This window comes from Triticum aestivum, chromosome 3B, assembly GCF_018294505.1.
Source record: "Triticum aestivum cultivar Chinese Spring chromosome 3B, IWGSC CS RefSeq v2.1, whole genome shotgun sequence".
In the NCBI taxonomy this organism is placed as follows: domain Eukaryota; kingdom Viridiplantae; phylum Streptophyta; class Magnoliopsida; order Poales; family Poaceae; genus Triticum; species Triticum aestivum.
Genome location: NC_057801.1, coordinates 708637329 through 708655185, shown reverse-complemented (window position 1 = coordinate 708655185; position 17857 = coordinate 708637329). Strand labels below are relative to the sequence as shown.

At 50.9% G+C, this 17857-nt stretch overlaps 1 pseudogene across 1 annotated transcript; it reads left to right on the top strand.

Annotated features, from left to right (window-relative positions):
* Positions 1 to 1523: 1523 nt before the first annotated feature.
* On the top strand, positions 1524 to 12722 carry LOC123071909 (putative F-box/LRR-repeat protein 23; annotated as a pseudogene). The gene is made up of 4 exons (XR_006434593.1): positions 1524 to 1891; positions 1974 to 2112; positions 2898 to 3244; positions 10580 to 12722. The product of XR_006434593.1 is annotated as a putative F-box/LRR-repeat protein 23 (transcript).
* Positions 12723 to 17857: the final 5135 nt, after the last annotated feature.

Genomic DNA, 17857 nt, shown 5'->3' with positions numbered 1-17857 from the left:
CAACAAACCTGTATAGTAGGTGTTTTGTGCAACACTAGCCTCAATAAGTGGTGGTTCGTGCAATTCCCTCGGAAGGAGGAGGCGGAAGAGGGGAATGGGTGTGGCGGCTTTGAGGGGAGGAGGAGGTAGGAGTGCGTGGCTGGGATTGGGGGCTAGGGTTGGCGCGGTTGTGTCGAACGAGACGACGAGACCCGCATCTAGTGTAGCCGACGAGTGGGACCAGGAGCAACGCTGGCCCACCCGTCACTATGGCAGGTCAAAGGTGGGTGCAGAAGTCGGGTGCACATGCACCGGACGGCCCCTCCGTAGCTGCTGCCCACAACGCACGACGCGGGCAGCGCGCCAGGAGCGTCCCGCCAAGAGCGGTTGACCCCAGAAACTTTAGCCTACACCATACACCGCGGGACGGGCATCCACTGTAACCGACAAGCGGGACCAAAAGCAGCACCGACCCACCTGTCATTGGTACAACATAGATACGGGCAGAGAAATCGGGTGCATAAGCGCTGGCCACCCCTCTGCGGCTCGCCCAACCCACACGACGCGGAGGGCGTGGCGCGCGCGACGCGGCGTGTGTGGAGAGGCGCGCGGACACCCAAAAAAGTTTGACCCAGCCTATCAGCACTGGCCACGAGCCCACAGGTCATTCGCCACTGCATTTTGACCACGCGGTGAAAACGGGATGTGCTGCAGTGAACGGAAATCGAACGAGAGGCAGCACAACGAAGACCGAGCTGACTAGGATCAAACGGTCAAGAAGGATGCAAATCGGGGGAGCCTTCTCCATGCGAGTTGGCTAGCCTCTTTAATGTTTAAAATTCAGGTAAGAAAATGGGTAATCGGTTCATGAGCAATTCTTTAATTTGCTATGCTTTTTTTGCTTTATGGTATTTATTTCAAACTTGTCAAACTAATTTTTCATCTGCTTCAATGTTTCGAGGAATATGAGAAACTATATCTAAGACCTGAAGTTATTTTTGTACCACACTATCTACAATATGTAAAAAAAAGAGGTTTTAGGATCTCATTCAGCAGGTACGTACAACACTCTTCATTTTTACTTTAACACAATATGTGATAAGTGATATCATAATTCTATTCATTCAATTATCTTTGATTGCATGTTTAACTTTTGTTGTAAGATTGCGTAAAATTAGAGTTTACACATAACTAATTTGTATCACATTCTCACAATAAGTTAGTGAATGAACCCAATGGCTAAATTTTCTGGCTCCGTCCTTGATGCATCGCCCTCTGATCCGAAGTCCACAAACGATATTGCATGGTAAGCCAAGCAAAGATTTTGCAACGCAAAGGTGCTCAACTCCTCCAGATACAGTCTGCCATTGAGAATCTAGTTACGTCCATGCATACCTGATGAGCTGGGGATACCACTGTTTCTCTAATCATTTAATCACAGGTTGGTCTGTGAAAAAAATATATTTATATTCCCGTTGAAACGCACGGGGCAATTATCTACATACTCCGTATATACGAAAACAACCCATCTTTGCCTCGCCGCCTCCGCTCCCTTCGCCACCTTCGCCTAGTTAAACCTGACTTCTCGTTCCAAACCGCTCTCTGCTCTCGACTTCTCCCACGATCTCACCTCGCTCGCTTCTCGTCCCAAGGGTTTGGGGTTTGGGTTCGCTGGGTTGCCCGATCTGATTGATCTGGTCCTTCGGTCGGTGCAGCGGGGGCGCATGGCCGGCCCACCGGCGAGCCCCTCCGGCGACGGCGGAAGCCCCACGGCCGGCCGCATCGGGGAGGAGCGGGACGTGTTCGTGCCCGTCGCGGATATCACCCGCATCATGGGGAAGGTCATCCTGCCAGACGGGAAGATGGACGGGGGGGCTGTGCGGGAGCTGGTCTCCGAGTTCATCACCCGCCGGTAAATGGATCCGCCGCTCTTCGATCTCTGCTTGGCTTGAACGGCCTTTGGTTTCGGCGGCTGACCCGTCGGTGCTTTGCAGGGCGAGCAGCGAGAGCGACAGATGCAAGAGGGCGAAGCGGGAGGCCATGACGGTTGATGACCTGCTGTCCGAGATGGCGAAGCAGGGGTTTCAGGACCACATCGAACCCCTCAAGGCCTACCTGCACAAGTACAAAGTGGTGCGTATACTGGTTTGAATTTGATGGATGGTTGGGTAAATCAAAATTGGGGGGATTCTGAGACGATAGGGGTGGATTAATCTGTTAACTTGGTCTGATAGGCTTATCATCAATTGGGTAGCTTAAATAATTATAAGAGTTCATCTTGGGGCAGTGCTTTTGGCACCAAATTGGATGGTTGTTTTGCAGAACTTTTCTTCCCTAAGCAGGCTGGGCTTTGCTTGGCTACATCCTCCCTAAAAAAGGTTTTTAAAAAGGGATTTGTACTGGGCTAATTATCGGCTACAAGTACAGAGGCGCGTTAGTGGTTTGATGGATCATGGATGATTGGGTAAAACAAAATTGGGGGGATTGTGAGATGATAGGGGTGGATTGCTTTACTAACTTGGTCTGATTGGCTTATCGTCGATTGGAAAGTTTAATCAAGAGTTCATCTGGGAGCACCGCACTGCCTTTGGCACCAAATTGGATGGTTGTTTTGCAGAACTTTCTTTCTGCAAACAGGCTGAGCTTTGCCATCGCTACACCCTCCCTAAAAAAACATAAAAGCGGTATTTCATACTCAACTAATTATCTGATTGTTGCTTCAGCCTAAACCATTTGATCAGACATAGGTTTTCTTGTTAAAAGTTATGTTATCGTGTACCATGGGAGAAGCCACTCCTGCTAGCTGTATTGTATAAGCTTTGTCTCTCTTGTGGTAAAGCTGTCTCTCATTGTGCGAATTTTAAGCTCTTGCTAAAGTTAGCCATCCTTGGATCTTTGTGATGACACCTCGTTTTTAGGAGCTACCTTGCACAACGGAGGTGGAGCCAAACCCCTTGCCCGTGTCTGATATCAGGGATTAGTCTGAGCTTCCACTCGATGCGCTTTCTGCAATCTTCATGAAGCTTGGGACCATTGAGATTCTGATGGGAGCGGGACTTGTGTGCCACTCATGGCTGGTAGCAGCCAAGTCCCCTGAGTTGTGGCGTTTCGTGGACATGACACGCCACAAGGTGGTTTTCTCAGAGGCGGAAAAGGTCATGTGCAAAATGGCAAAAGTGGCTATAGATCGCTCCGATGGACGGATGGAATCGTTCTGGGCTCAGAAGTTTGTCACTAGCGAACTCTTGAATTATATTGCAAGCAGGTATTGTTCTTTGCGTTCTTGAATTTCAGCACTTTGTCTCTTACTCTGTATGTGTCAAATTTGGCAGGCTTCTTTGCACTGATGCACTGTTTGCAGTATTTACCTCCACTTAATAGCTTTTTAAGTTGGCCGCGAAGCATGAATTTAATTTAGGACTTGAAGTGATATCAAATCAGGCCAATGCATTTTTGCTAAACATGTTTTCAGCCTTTTATGATATTTTATTATGACATGTCTAATAGTGCTCTTCTAGGTGTCCAAATGACCCTTCAAGACCAAAGAAACAAACGCTACAATTCCACAATCCAGAGAAGCTAGAGTAGGCGCATCTCTCGTTCCCCTTCCGTGTGCCGGTGGCCACTCCGGCTGCGACAACCATAAATCCGGCCATTATGGCCAGCCAGCTGCCCCCTCCTTCGTGTCGCATCCTTTCCCCCGACGGTGCGCTGCCTTTGCACGGTGTTTTTTCGGCGTCGCGCGGGCCATCGCCTCCCTCTGCCCTGCATTCATCACTGGCCACGAAGGACGCAAGGTCAGATCCGGCCTCGACGCTGCGTATCCTGCAGCGGGGCGAGTCGTCCAACGTGGGGCATGGGCTCGGCACGGCGGATCTGTTTGTGTCGCCCCATTTCGGGCGGGCACGCCTTCAATCCATTGTGGTCGCCCCTGCTCTACTGGTCAACATTGCCATTTCGGGAGATGCCGATGGATGGACGGAGGTCTCATCCCGGAAGAACACGCGCGCGGGCTCTGACCCCGTGGTCGCAAGGGAGCGCACGAGGCTGCGGTGCTTCGACCACCATGGGGCCTTCAATGTTGCGGCCGCCCGCGACGCCATCTTAAGTAAGTTCAAGGGGAAATGCTTTCGCTGCCTCAGCAAGAAGCACCATCGCAAAGATTGTCGAGATCCCATCCGCTGCATCATTTGTGAGCTGGAAGGCCATTTCGGTAGAGAGTGCCCGCAAAATCCCAAGAACGGTGCCCCGGGCTGGGCTGCTCGTGTGTGCCTTAAGCCGGCGGCTTCCAAGGCCCCGGTGAGAGATCGCCTCGTCTTCCCTCCGACGACGAGCCAGCCATCGCTGCCCGCGCTGCCGACCATGGAGCGCTTCCTCCACTGCGACCCGTCCAGGCGCCCTCGCGTCAGCAACAAGGTGGTGGTGGCCTCCCCGACGCTCGAGCACGAGGAGCACATCCTGCGGCAGCACGTGGTCACCCTCTCCGTCGTGGACAGGGTCCACACGACCAATCCCATGGCGGTGGGGAGGGCGATCGAGGCGCAGCTCGGCACGCCACCCTACCAGCTGCGGGTCACCGCTCATCACCCGGATGCATTCCTGGTGCACTTTGACCTGCAGGTGCATCGAGACAACACGGTGCACCACGGCATCCTCAAGGTGGACGGCGCAAAGTTCTACATCCGGGCCTGGCATGAAGACGACCGTGCGACGCTGATGAAGTACTCCTTGCACGTGGTGGTGGAGAACCCGCCGATGCAGTTCTGGTCGCTCGAGGGGCCGGAGGAGGCGCTCGGCGACGTTGGTTGTATCAATCGGCTGGACAGCCGGACCTTGGAGAGAGGGCATACCAAGACCTTCGTGTGCTGGCTCTGGGTGTGGGATGTCGCCCACATCCCGACCAGACACGTGTTGTGAGTGCTCAAGCGCGGGGCTGGCTGCGTTGACGTAATCCTGGTCTTCTCGCCTCCGGATCGTCGTGTCCCGCTGCCATCGTGCGTCCGTCGCTACGACCTCTTGCTACATGTCGACAGAGTGGAGGACTGGTCCCCCCTCTCGCCGCAATCATCGCATTCGTGCCATAGTGGGATGCTGTCCTCGGGCGAAGATGACGACTACCCTTTCCCGCGGTTGGAGTCTGGCGTCTGGACTGGGGGCGTTGAGGATGGGCAGTCGGGCGGCGGGCACCGCGCTGCCCCTCCGGCTGCGGCCACGGGCTGTGGTGGGCATCCCCAAGGCCATGGCAGGCAAGACCATGGCGACGACGGCACCATGCGCTCCTGGAAGGATGCTTTCCTAGGTAGCTCGTGCCATACGAAGGGCAAGTCAACGGACGTCGTCGAGGCACCACATGAAGGGCAAGTCGACTCATGTCGCCGAGGCCACGCCGAGGCGCCGCAGCAAAACACTGGCGGGGCACCGCTAGGCTGGCCTTGTCAAGAGGTCGCTCCAAGGAGCGGGCAGTGCGTGCATCCATGGTGCGCGCCACCCCGTGCTGCATGCCACGCCTTCGCAGCCCCTGCTGCCTCAAGCCTCCGCTCCAGGAGATCCAGGAGCAAGACCCCATCGCTACTTTCTTCACGTTACCCGGGGGCGCAGCCTGTCCCTTCCCCCGCGCACAGACTCCATGCAGCTCGAGATGGAAAATGCCATGCTCCAAGCTTTGGTCACACCACTGGCTTTTGAGGATGGTGGATGGTCTCCGCGCATTTGAGGAAGAGCAAGAACAACCTCAAAGAGGAAACAGAGCATCTTGAGGACGACATCCTGTCGTGCATCGCCGACCTCGCTTCGTCGTTGGTGCACCCCTACGTCAGTTCTTCGGCCCCCGCGGCGGTGGGATTCCATGTCACTGCGATCATGCAGCAGGTGGGGCGCATGCAGATCGAAGGCGTCGGCGAGGGAAGCTCGGGCGAGGTGGCCACCCCAAGACTGTTCACTAAAGTGCCGCCGCCTATCATCACCGTGCCTCCACCACCGCCGCCGCGTGCACGCTCCTCTACCCCACCAAAGACCAGGGCAAGTTCTGCACCATCGTGCCGAAGCACTCGCCAGGCGGCCATAGGCTGCATGGTGCCCGTGGCCCAGCAGGCAGCGCTGCGCTTGATCCAGGAGTTGGGTGGCCTAGGCTCAAATGACAAGATGACCCTCGAGGCCGTGGCGGGGTTGCTGAAGCGCTTCGAGGAACTGCTTTCAGCCAAGGACATTGTTGCCACCGCGAAGTTGACGTGCCTTGACTTCGCTGCCATGAAGGTTGCCGCGGGTATGGCAGACGGAGAAGATGCAGAGTGATTATGTCAGTAGTCTTCGTTAGGCTTCGTCGGCGGCTGATCTTCAATCAGCTTGAGTTAGGTCTAGTTTCCTTCATGTATAGTGATCATAGGTTAGCGGTAGTGGTAGAGCTATACGACGACAGATTCTTGGGTCTATTGGTGGTCGTCGCCGCCCCACGGCATGCTGTAAGGTGTATTGTGTTTCTTTCAATAGTAAGTGTAGTCAACAGAGCAATGATCGGTCTCCCCATGAGTAATTCAAATTACAAGATCATGTCGTGGAATGTGCGGGGACTAAACAACCCTGTGAAGCGATCGACAATTAGGGAGGTAGCAGCGTGCATAGGATCGCCATCCTTAACTTGCAGGAAACCAAAGTGGAGATGTGGTCGCCTCAGCTTGTGTCAGAAATAGGTGGTAGCCAACTTCAGGGCTGCGTGGTCTTGCCGGCATTGGGGACGCGGGGCGACGTTGCTATCTTTTGGGATAAGCAACAGGTTAACGTAATCACCCACGCCATTGGGTCCTTCTCGATCACAGTTAGAGTTGAAATCCTTAGCAGCAGAGAGCATTTTTGGATGACCACGGTTTACGGGCCGTCAGAGGATGGACCAGAAGGCGCTCTTCTTGTTTGAGCTAGCTGCTGTCGCTCCCCCTTCAGCTGAACCTTGGATGTTAAATGGCGATTTCAATATGATCTACGTGGCAAGAGACAAAAACAACACAAATCTCAACAGAAGGATGATGGGGAGATTTCGCAAGGCAATTGATCTGGCAGGGGTACAGGAAATAAAGTGCAAAAACAGAAGATTTACCTGGAGCAGCGAGCGTGAAGAGCCCACCTTGTGCAGCATTGACAAGGTCTTTTGCAACATCGCTTGGGAAGCCATGCACCCTGGGTATATGTTGATGGCTGCATCCACATCGTTCTCGGGACCATTGCCCTCTGGTGTTGGCAAATGCTGAAGCTCCGTTCAAAGTGGTCAGATTTCGTTTTGAAGACTTCTGGCCTCGTTTCCCTCACTTCTTTGAGACGGTGCAGCGCGCATGGGAGAGATCAGTGCCGCACGACTGCCCCTTCGTCAGGGTTAAGAAGAAAAATGCAGAGAGTGGCTTTGGATCTCAAGACATGGAGCAAAGCGCTCTTCGGGGGGTGCAAAGTTACAGCTCCACGTGGCCAACGAGGTTAATTCTTCGGCTTGACGTGGCACAGGAATTCAGAAATCTGTCCGAAGATGAATTCAAATTGCGCAAGCTTCTGAAGATGAAGGTGCTTGGGCTGGCGGCCATAGAGAGGGCTCGGAGGCGTCAGGCATCAAGGATTACGTGGCTCAGGGCAGGTGATGCTAGCACAAAGTTTTTCCATGTGAAAATGCGTTCCCGCAGGAGGAAAAATTTCATCCACTCAATCAAAGTTGCCGATGTGGAGAAGTGTGAACATTATGAGACGGCACATGCAATCCATGATTATTTTGTGGGGATTCTTGCGCGAAAGAAAACAAAGCCACTGCTCATTAAACTGGGATCAATTGCAGCTACCTGCGATCGATCTGCATGGCATGGACATTCCCTTCGCGGAACCTGAAGTGTAGGCTGCAGTTGCGGCGTCCCTGGCGGAGAAGGCACCGGGGCCAGATGGTTTTTCTGGCAGGTTCTTCAAATCATGTTGGCATATAATCAAGGACGATATCATGGTGCTTTTTCAGAGATTCTATCAGCTCGCGGGGGGAAATTTTGCAGACTTGAACAAAGCCTTCATTGCCTTGCTGCCAAAGAAGGACGGGGCCACTGAACTGAATCACTATAGGCCAATTAGCTTGATTCACTCGATCGCGAAGCTCATCACCAAGGTGGTGTCTATGAGATTGGCCACGGCGATCAAGCACCTGATCTCGCCGGCACAAACAGCTTTCCAAAAAGGAAAATGCATTCACGACAGCTATCTCTATGTGAATGGCTGTGTTAAAGCATTGCACCGCGAAAAGACGCGAAGGCATTCGACTCACTGTCATGGGAATACCTGCTGGAGCTGCTGCAGAGCTTGGGGTTCAGCTCAAGATGGCGTGACTGGGTCTCCTTGATCCTGTCCTCGGCATTGTCGGAGGTGCTGCTAAATGGTGCACCAGGAGAGCAGATATGGCATAGGCAGTGGCTCAGGCAAGGCGATCCCCTATCGCCCTTGCTCTTCATCCTTGCAATTGATCCTCTTTATTCCTTGCTGGCTGTGGCAACTGACAGTGGCATCTTGGCACCTCTCCCAGGCCACGGCACAAGCATGCGTGTATCAGTTTATACGCGGATGAGGCAGTAATTTTTGCAAGTCCGGTCAAGCAGGAGGTCGACGCCCTCATGGATCTCCTACAATCTTTCGGTGATGCCACGGGACTACATTTAAATCAGAGAAAATTGACTGTGGCACCTATAAGGTGTGATGGGCTGTCGTTGTCGGATGTGCTACAGGGTTTTGGTGGCAACACTGTTCAGTTCCCGATAAAATACCTGGGCCTTCCAATTTCGCCATCCAGGCTTCGGATAGTTCACCTGCAATTCATTCTGGATAGAATCAAGGCTCGGCTGGCCGGGTGGAAAGGGAGGTTGATGAACATCGCCGGCAGAAGAGTGCTGGTTCAGAGCGTGCTCTCGGCGCTGCCAACTTTTGCAATGACAGTGCTGAAACTACCGAAGAAGATCATCAGAGAGATAGACAAGGCAAGAAGGAAGATTTCTTTGGGCACAGGAGGAGGCACTCTCGGGAGGTAAATGCAAGGTAGCCTGGGCCACGGTCTGCTCCCCAGTGGAGAAGGGGAGCTCGGAATCCTCGATCTGAATAAGTTCAGTCGAGCGCTAAGGCTGCCTACAGTGGCTATGGCTGACCTGGCAGCAGCCACGGCGACCGTGGGTGGGCCTTCAGACACCATGTGATGAGCATGACAGGGCGGCCTTCGACAAAGCCACCACTGTGACGATCGGCAATGGGCAGACTGCTCTGTTCTGGAAATCAAGATGGGTTGGGGGGGTCCTCGCTGCAGCACTTCTTCCCCGCGCTTTTTCAGCATTCTAAAAGAAAGAATAGAACAGTGGCAGGGGCTCTAAACAACGAGCAGTGGTTGATCGATCTTCAGCATGGCAACACGATGGAGATCGTGGTTGATTTTTTGAGACTGTGACGCCTGCTGCAGCACGCACAAATCAATGGGAATGAGGCGGACAAGATTAAATGGATTGAGGGGAGACAGAGTAGCTATACGGCAGGTGCCGAGTATAAGATGCAGTTTCAGCCAACAGGGATGAGCAGTTTCAAACATCTGATTTGGAAAGCTTGCGCCCCTGCCAAGATAAAGATATTCACGTAGCATCTGCTACATAACCGGCTTTGGTGTAATGATCGTTTGCAGAGAAGAGGATGGCCAAATGGTTACTTTTGCCCTCTCTGCCTTAGAAGTTTGGAAACTTCAGTGCACCTGCTCTGGAGCTGCCCTTTCTCCGATGAGGTGTGGCGGACGATTGCAAGCTGGTGCGGCTGCTCAGCTTTGGCTGCAGAGGACAGGCTTCACCTCCTTTCTTCGAGAAGTATATGCCAGAATATCATCAGGAGGGCTGAAGCTGGCGCCAAGCGAGGGGTCAGATCAATGATCTTGATGGTTGCGTGGGAGCTGTGGAGAGAAAGAAATGCTGCGTTTTTCAGAGCGAAGATTCCGGATGCAGCGAGCGTTCTTCAGGCCATCAGAATTAACATGGAGCAATGGCGGTTAGCCGGTGCCAAAGACATAGAGACCCCTTTTACGGAAAGGACCGCGAGATAGAGCCTTCGGATTGTTTTTGCCTTTTCCTTATTTTTTGCACTATCTGTACTGAAACCACCATGATCACTTGATCACCCTGTTTTCCGCTTGCTTTCTGCTAAATCAATGAAGCCGGTGTACACCGGGTCTTTAAAAAAAATGACCCTTCAAATGCTTGAGCAGAGTAGTTTGCAAACTAAAACAAAATTGGCGCATCTGTATGGCTGTATTTGTCTCTGCAATTAGGGAAACATATTTACGACAGCTTGCTTATAGCCACATAAGTTGTCTTGAGATAGTAATCTTATTTGATATTTATGGTGCATCATTATGTGATATATATGACAGGTTGCTTATTGACAAATTAGCAAGCTTGAGGTAGTAAGACTCTCATTTGATATTTCTCGTACGGTAGATTTCTCCGACCACTTAACTTTAAGGGAAAAACATGTTTACTGTTTAAACTTGTTATACAGTCTTACCGTATTTGTCTTATTTTTCTTGGTTCATGTGATATCCTGTCTATTTTCATATTTGTCTCTGCAGGTGCCACTCACTAAAGAGCATTCGGCTCATCGGCACCATGTACTTTTGGGATGATGAGGACGTAGTAATTAAGCTTGCAGCTAAATGTCCAATGCTACAAGAGATAGAGTGCTCTGATCAGAAGCAGCCATGGCCTTTTTTCACGAGGATCGGCGCAGCGCGCCCAGAGTTGAAACGTCTAAGAGTCCGTTATCCTTGGTTCGACTCAGATTCAATATTGATGAATGACGAAGGCGAGAAGGAGGAGGAGTCTGATGAGGCCTGGGAGGCGAGACAAAATCAGGAGGCCTTTGCCATAGCAGAGAGCTTGCATGAGTTGCGGCTCCTTCAGATGTCAGGCTATGGCCTGACCAACAAAGGGGTATACGCCATCCTCGAAGGCTGCCCCCACCTTGAGTTCCTCGACCTTAGAGAATGCCTCCACATCGAAGTTAACGCTGAACTCCAAGCTCGTTGTGCCAATATCAGGCATGTCCAGCTGCCAGGAGTGGGGCCTTATGTACCGTGCCCCGAACTCCATACCATCGAGGCGGATGAAGGTGAAGTGATCGAGATGGATGATCTCTATGAAACGGGGGCTCACTCTCTGCGCAACGAGCTAGCGATGGACAATGTTTTTTTTTTGAATTTTCAACGGGGGGGGGGGGGGGAGGATTCGCCACCTGAATTGTATTCATTTGCCTATAGGGCTTTGCAGCCCGTTGCAAGATAGGGTTCAAATGAACCAGAAGTACAAGGGGCACAAGAGGAGTAGAGATAAAGCAATAACAATCACACTGACAACACATATCACAGAGAGAAACAAAGAGGGAAAACACAACAAAACAAAACCAAAGCACAACCAGTGTAATCGAACGGCATTGGCCAGCCGAAACCAAGCCACGACACTGCATCGTCGACCCAATCGAAGGCTCCACGCATCCGAGACCGCACAACGCCGCGACACCACCTGTGTCGTGGGGTACAATCGAAAGGTCGCACGGGGCCGAGACAGCGCCACGACGTCTATGTGCCACCGGCGAAGTCGAAGGGCATCGCCAAGCAAACCAAACCAGGACACTGCACCGTCGACGCAATCGAAAGGCGCCGCGCATCCGAGACTGCACTACGCCGCGGCACCACCTGTGCCATGGGGTACATTCGAAAGGTCACGCGAGGCCAGATAGCGCCACGACACCTGTGCGCCACCGGCGAGGACGCTGGGCACTGCCAAGCAGAGACACACGAGGGGGCACTCCGAGCACGAACAACAAGAACACCAACGATGAAGAAGTCCGCCCGAAAGAGAGAGACAGCCACCCCACAAGCCACGACCCTCCCGGGTGGGAGGAAGCCGCATCCATGACCGCCACTGCAAATCCATGGAGCTCGCCACCCCGCCAGACAAGTGCCCACCGAAGTTGAAAGCAGGACAGGGGGATCTCCTCACCGCCCACGGCCGCACCCGGCGTTGGGAGCAAGCCGCATCCATGGCTGCCATCTGCATGCCAAAGACCTGCCGACCTGCGCTACCGCAACAGGTCAATAGACCGGAGAAGTAGTGACCAACAGCATCGCCCGGCACCACGCCGGCCAACGCCAGAACGGGAAGCTCCAGGGCACCCACGCCGTACACACGCAAGCGAGAGGGGGAGCCGAGCTGCAGCAGGTGCAGGAAAGGGACGCCCCTAGCGGATCTGAGACGGAACCGCCCAGAACCAGCTGCGCATGCCGCAGCACACCCAGGCGGAGACAGATCGGGGCGAGCCCGGGGAAGCACCGCCGCCTGGGACCACCGCCCGCGCCGCACAGAGGCCACCGCCGTCGGACCATCCCCGCAGCCGAGCGACACAGGATGCCCGTGACGCCACCGACCGCACGAGCCGGAGCGTCGACGCGGAGCCACCAGAACCTCCGTGCACGCACCACCGGGACGCCCAGGCTGCAGCAGGTCACGCACGAGGCCATCACCGCGCCACCAGGGCACAGCCGCCGAGCGGGAAGCACACAGCCCAGCGCCTGCCAGATCCGTGCGGGAACGGCCATGAGAGGCCAGATCCCGCCGCCGCCAGCCGCCGGAGGGCTTTGCCCGGCGGCGGCGAGGGAAGGGAGGGGAGGAGGGGGTTTGGCGGCGGCGGCTGGGGTTGCCCGCCCGAGTCGCCTCCCTGAGACGAGGCGGGGGGGGGGGGGGGGGGGGGAGCGATGGACAATGTGACGGACAATGATGACTACTATGGCGAGAACTACTGCTGGGATGACTACTCGCTCCCCTCGTCCCCTGGCTCGCCTGTCGTACCGATGTACTCTATGGCTGATCCCAGATACTACTGGGAGCTGTAAACAGATGCAGCTGGGCAATGTTCAGTAGTTCAAGTCACTGTATTGGCGTTTTAGATCCTGAATATTTTGTGTGTAGCTTTGCAGGAAGATTTTTGATGTACTCCCACCGTAAAGAAATATAAGAGCGTGTGCGTTTTACTAGCTTTTGTAATATTTGGACGGACTGCTTGTTGCAAGTGTCTAATACTCCTGAGATGTTTTAGATATTTCAGTATGGATTACATACAAACTGAAATGAGTGAACAAACACACTAAAATGTTCGTATTTATAATTCTATATACTTTCGATTTGGAAAAAAATTAGAACATCTCTTATACTTATGAACGGAGGGAGTAGTAGTTAACATCCATGACTTGTCAAAACGTCCAATGAGAATGGAGATCGAGAGGTACATGAAATCCATCCTCTTGTCACAGCAGCTTTGCAATTGGGCTTTGGCTTGCTTCACCCGACCGTATTTTCCCTGAGTTAAAAGAAAATGAAGAACAATACCCTAGAGAACAATACCCTGGATGTTTGAGACAGAGAGAAGAGAGATGACAGAGGCCTGTCTCGTGGAATGAGTTAAACTGAAACAACTAAAAATAGGTCCCGTTGATCTTGTAAGAACATGATGAGCTACTCCATTGATTTTCCTAGAAATATGGTACACTTGTGATTGGAGATGTTGAATGGTAGTGTAGACGTTGGCAAGAGAGCTCTAATTTCCCAAGGGATAGCTTCGGCTACAATGTTCCTAGTTGCTGCCGCCTTCGCAAGTGTCAGATTGTCCATAAGGAATGTTGGCTTCGTAATCTGCAAGAGCTGAGCCAGCTTAGCTGCCAGTAGGGGAGCGTGAGCTTCTGCCTGCAAAGGAGAAGAGGTAGCTTGTGCAGAGGCTTGGATTTTAATTTGATAACTCCGGTCGTCCTGCAAGAAAGAAAGGAATACTCCAACACACATGGTTGTGCTTTCATTTGACAGTCCTGGAATCTTACGCAGTTAAGCAAAGCATCTGAATAAATTTTTGCCCCTGAAATGAGAAGGTCCGTCGTAATAGTGCAACCCTGCTCTGGCAACGAATTAACAATTAAAGAAGTGTGCTGCTCTACATTAGGATTAGAGTTATCAAAAGAACCGAAATAAGTAGCAGCAGTGTTCGTAATGGCAATAACAACATGATAAACTTGAAAAGGGAAGTGCAAAAAGGCAATAATTCTTCGCTTTTCATATACACCATAAGAAACTGAAGATATTTGTGATGGAAGCATAGGGATGATTCAAATTAAGCAGAGCATGTATAACTGATTGCATAGACTTATGGTTTTCAGTAAGGAGATCAGATCTAAGGTACCAAGGATGAGAAAACCAAGCCGCTCTAGCAAACGCACAATGGGAAAAATAAATGCATCTCATCTTCATCAAGATTGCAGCGACAACATTCTTTTACAATATGAACAAAAGAACGACTAGCCCTCAAACCTGTGGGAATGGCTTTTGGGAGTAGTCTCCAAGCAAAAGTTTGAATCCTAGGAGCCATTTGCTTCTGCTTCCAGATCAGTTGGAGTAAATCATTGATAAAGGAGGGACCTGACTTGGTTGATTGTTGGGATGGATTTGAATGTCCTGCAAACACAACTTGTAGGTACTTTTGGAGTTGCACTTACCATTTGGAGTAAGATCCCAACAAAGAATGTCTGACAGTCATCTGCAATTATGTTAGTTTGTGCAATAATCGAGGTGGTTGGTTCCTGGAAGAGAGAAGAAATGAGATCATTATTGCACATTTTTTGACCTGGGACCCAAAGGTCTTTAACTTGGGCAGGGTAAACGAAAGGACCATGCTGAATTATAAGATGGTTGTAGACATCAGTCCAGGCAGGACACCAAGGCGAACTCCAAGTGGAGATATTTCCTTGAGTGATGTGATAGAAAGAGTGAGTCATGAGCTTAGGAGGCATCTTGAGAATGGAGGCCCAAAAGGCTGATTTTGGGATGCTTGAAGTGGCAGTCCAGAAGGAGGTGTCGCGGAAATATTTAGATTTAAGAACAAGGTGTAAGTGGTGTTGGGGAACGCAGTAATTTCAAAAAAATTCCTGCGATCACGCAAGATCTATCTAGGTGATGCATGGCAACGAGAGGGGAGAGTGTGTCCTCGTACCCTCGTAGACCGAAAGCGGAAGCGTTTAGTAACGCGGTTGGTGTAGTCGAACTTCTTCGTGATCCAACCGATCAAGTACCGAACGTACGCCACCCCCGCGTTCAGCACATGTTCAGCTCGATGACGTCCCTCGTGCTCTTGATCCAGTTGAGAATGAGGGTGAGTTCCGTCAGCACAACGGCGTGGCGACGGTGATGATGATGTTACCGGCGCAGGGCTTCGCCTGAGCTCTACGATGGTATGATCGAGGTGTGTAACTGTGGAGGGGGGCTGTAACACCCATGATGCGGCTATATCTCCCACGTGTCGAGGCACGACTTAGAGGCATAACTGCATTGTGGTTTTGTCGCAAGAAGGGTCATCTTCACACAATCCCATGTAATGAACAAGAAAGGGATAAATGGAGTCGGCTCACAATCGCTACTTCACACAAAGATCATATAATTCATATATCATTCAGAGTACACACATAGTCAGACTACGGACAAATCCAAATGAAAAGAAGATAACCCCAAATGCTAGATCCCCGATCGTCCCAACTGGGCTCCACTACTGATCATCGGGAAATGAAACATAGTAACGGCCAAGGTCCTCGTCGAACTCCCACTTGAGTTCGGTAGCATCACCTACACTGGTACCATCGGCACCTGCAACTGTTTTGGTAGTATCTGTGAGTCATGAGGACTCATCAATCTCAAAACCAGCAAGATCAAGACTATTTAAGCTTATGGGTAGGATAAGGTAATGAGGTAGGGTTGCAGCAAGCACTAAGCACATATGGTGGCTAACATACGAATACAAGAGTAAGATGAGAAACTACGCAACGGTCATGAAGCTAGAAGTGATCAAGAAGTGATCCTGAAACTACTTACATTCAATCATAACCCAAACCGTGTTCACTTCCCGGACTCCGCCGAAAAGAGACCATCACGGCTACACACACGGTTGATCCATTTTAATTAAGTCAATTGTCAAGTTCTCTACAACCGGATATTAACAAATTCCCATCTTCCACATAACCGCGGGCACGGCTCTCAAAACTTTATACCCTGTAGGGGTGTCCCAACTTAGCCCATCACAAGCTCTCACAATCAACGAAGGATATTCCTTCTCCTGGAAAGACCCAATCAATCTCAGAATCCCGGTTACAAGACATTTCGACAATGGTAAAACAAGACCAGCAAGACCGCCTGAATGTGCCGACAAATACCGATAGGAGCTGCACATATGTCGTTCTCAGGGCACACCGGATAGGTCAAGCTACGAGTAAAACCAGCCCTCAAGTTTCCCCGAGGTGGCCTCGTAGGTTGCCCGGTTTGGACCAACACTCAGAGGAGCACTGGCCCGGGGGCGGGGGAGGGGGGTTAAAAAAAGATGACCCTCGGGTTTGCAACCCCAAGGGAAAGTTATAGGTTGTTAGGCAAATGTAAAACCAATCTTGGGCCTTGCTGGAGGAGTTTTATTCAAAGCGAACTGTCAAGGGGGTCCCATAATCCCAACCACGTAAGGAACGCAAAATCAAGGAACATAACACCGGTATGACGGAAACTAAGGCGGCAAGAGTGGAACAAAACACCAGGCATAAGGACGAGCCTTCCACCCTTTACCAGGTATATAGATGCATTAATTAAAATAAGAGATATTGTGATAACCCAACATAAACATGTTCCAACATGGAGCAATCTTCAACTTCACCTGCAACTAACCACGCTATAAGAGGGGCTGTGCAAAAGCGGTAACATAGCCAAACAACGGTTTGCTAGAAAAGGTGGGTTAGAGACTTGACATGGAAATATGGGAGGCATGATAAACAAGTGGTAGGTAGCGCAACATAGTGATAGAACGAACAACTAGCAAGCAAAGATAGAAGTGATGTCGAGGGTAAAGGTCATCTTGCCTGCAAAGTTCTCAGAGTTGTCGAAAGCTTGCTCCTTGTTAGTGCACTCAACAGGTTCCTCGTTCACGAACTCGTATCCTGGCTCTACCCAAATCAAGAACACAAGCATGGAACAACAATCAATTACGGTACAATGCGCAAGCAACATGATGCAAGACATGGCATGGAATGCAAGATATGACGTGCAATGCTTTTGGGTACTCCAGAAGGGAAAAGATAATCAAGGCATCATCTTGGAAAACCAAGTATGCCGTGGGAAGTGTGAGCGATTTTGGTCGAAATCGATATAAGAATCACCGGAAATGGATGCACGGTTTGCAAGTGACAAGCAAAACAAGAACGATGCAACTCTGCGCTTAACAGCATCATAGCACTTAAGATGAATCATGAAACTATGCTACAACACTCCAAAATAGCAACAAAGAACATGACATTAAAGTACACATAACAAAGAGCAAATAACATCAAAGCATCATATGCATATGGCTCATGGATTAGTTGGAACCAACAAGATAAGATTGAATGTTGAAACAGTTTTAGCAAGTGTAAAATAACAACATTATCATAGCATGTTTGCAAGCATGAAACAGAGGTCATGTGATATCCATAATTATCAAACTTGGTATGTGGACAAAGAACTCGTAGCATACTTCAATTCATGTACTTGGATCATCTCCAAAAGAGGCATGGATCAACTAATATTAAGCTCACAACATGGCATCATGAATTTAACAGAAATTTGGAACATTATATAAGCATGTTCATGGCAATGAAAACATACGCTACAATACATATGGGGCATCAAATGGCAAGGCATGATGGATCATAACATGGAAATCAAACCATGTCAACTAAGCATCTCCACATTATGCATGTATTAATTGATAGCATCAAGAAAACATGACAACATGATATGACAGA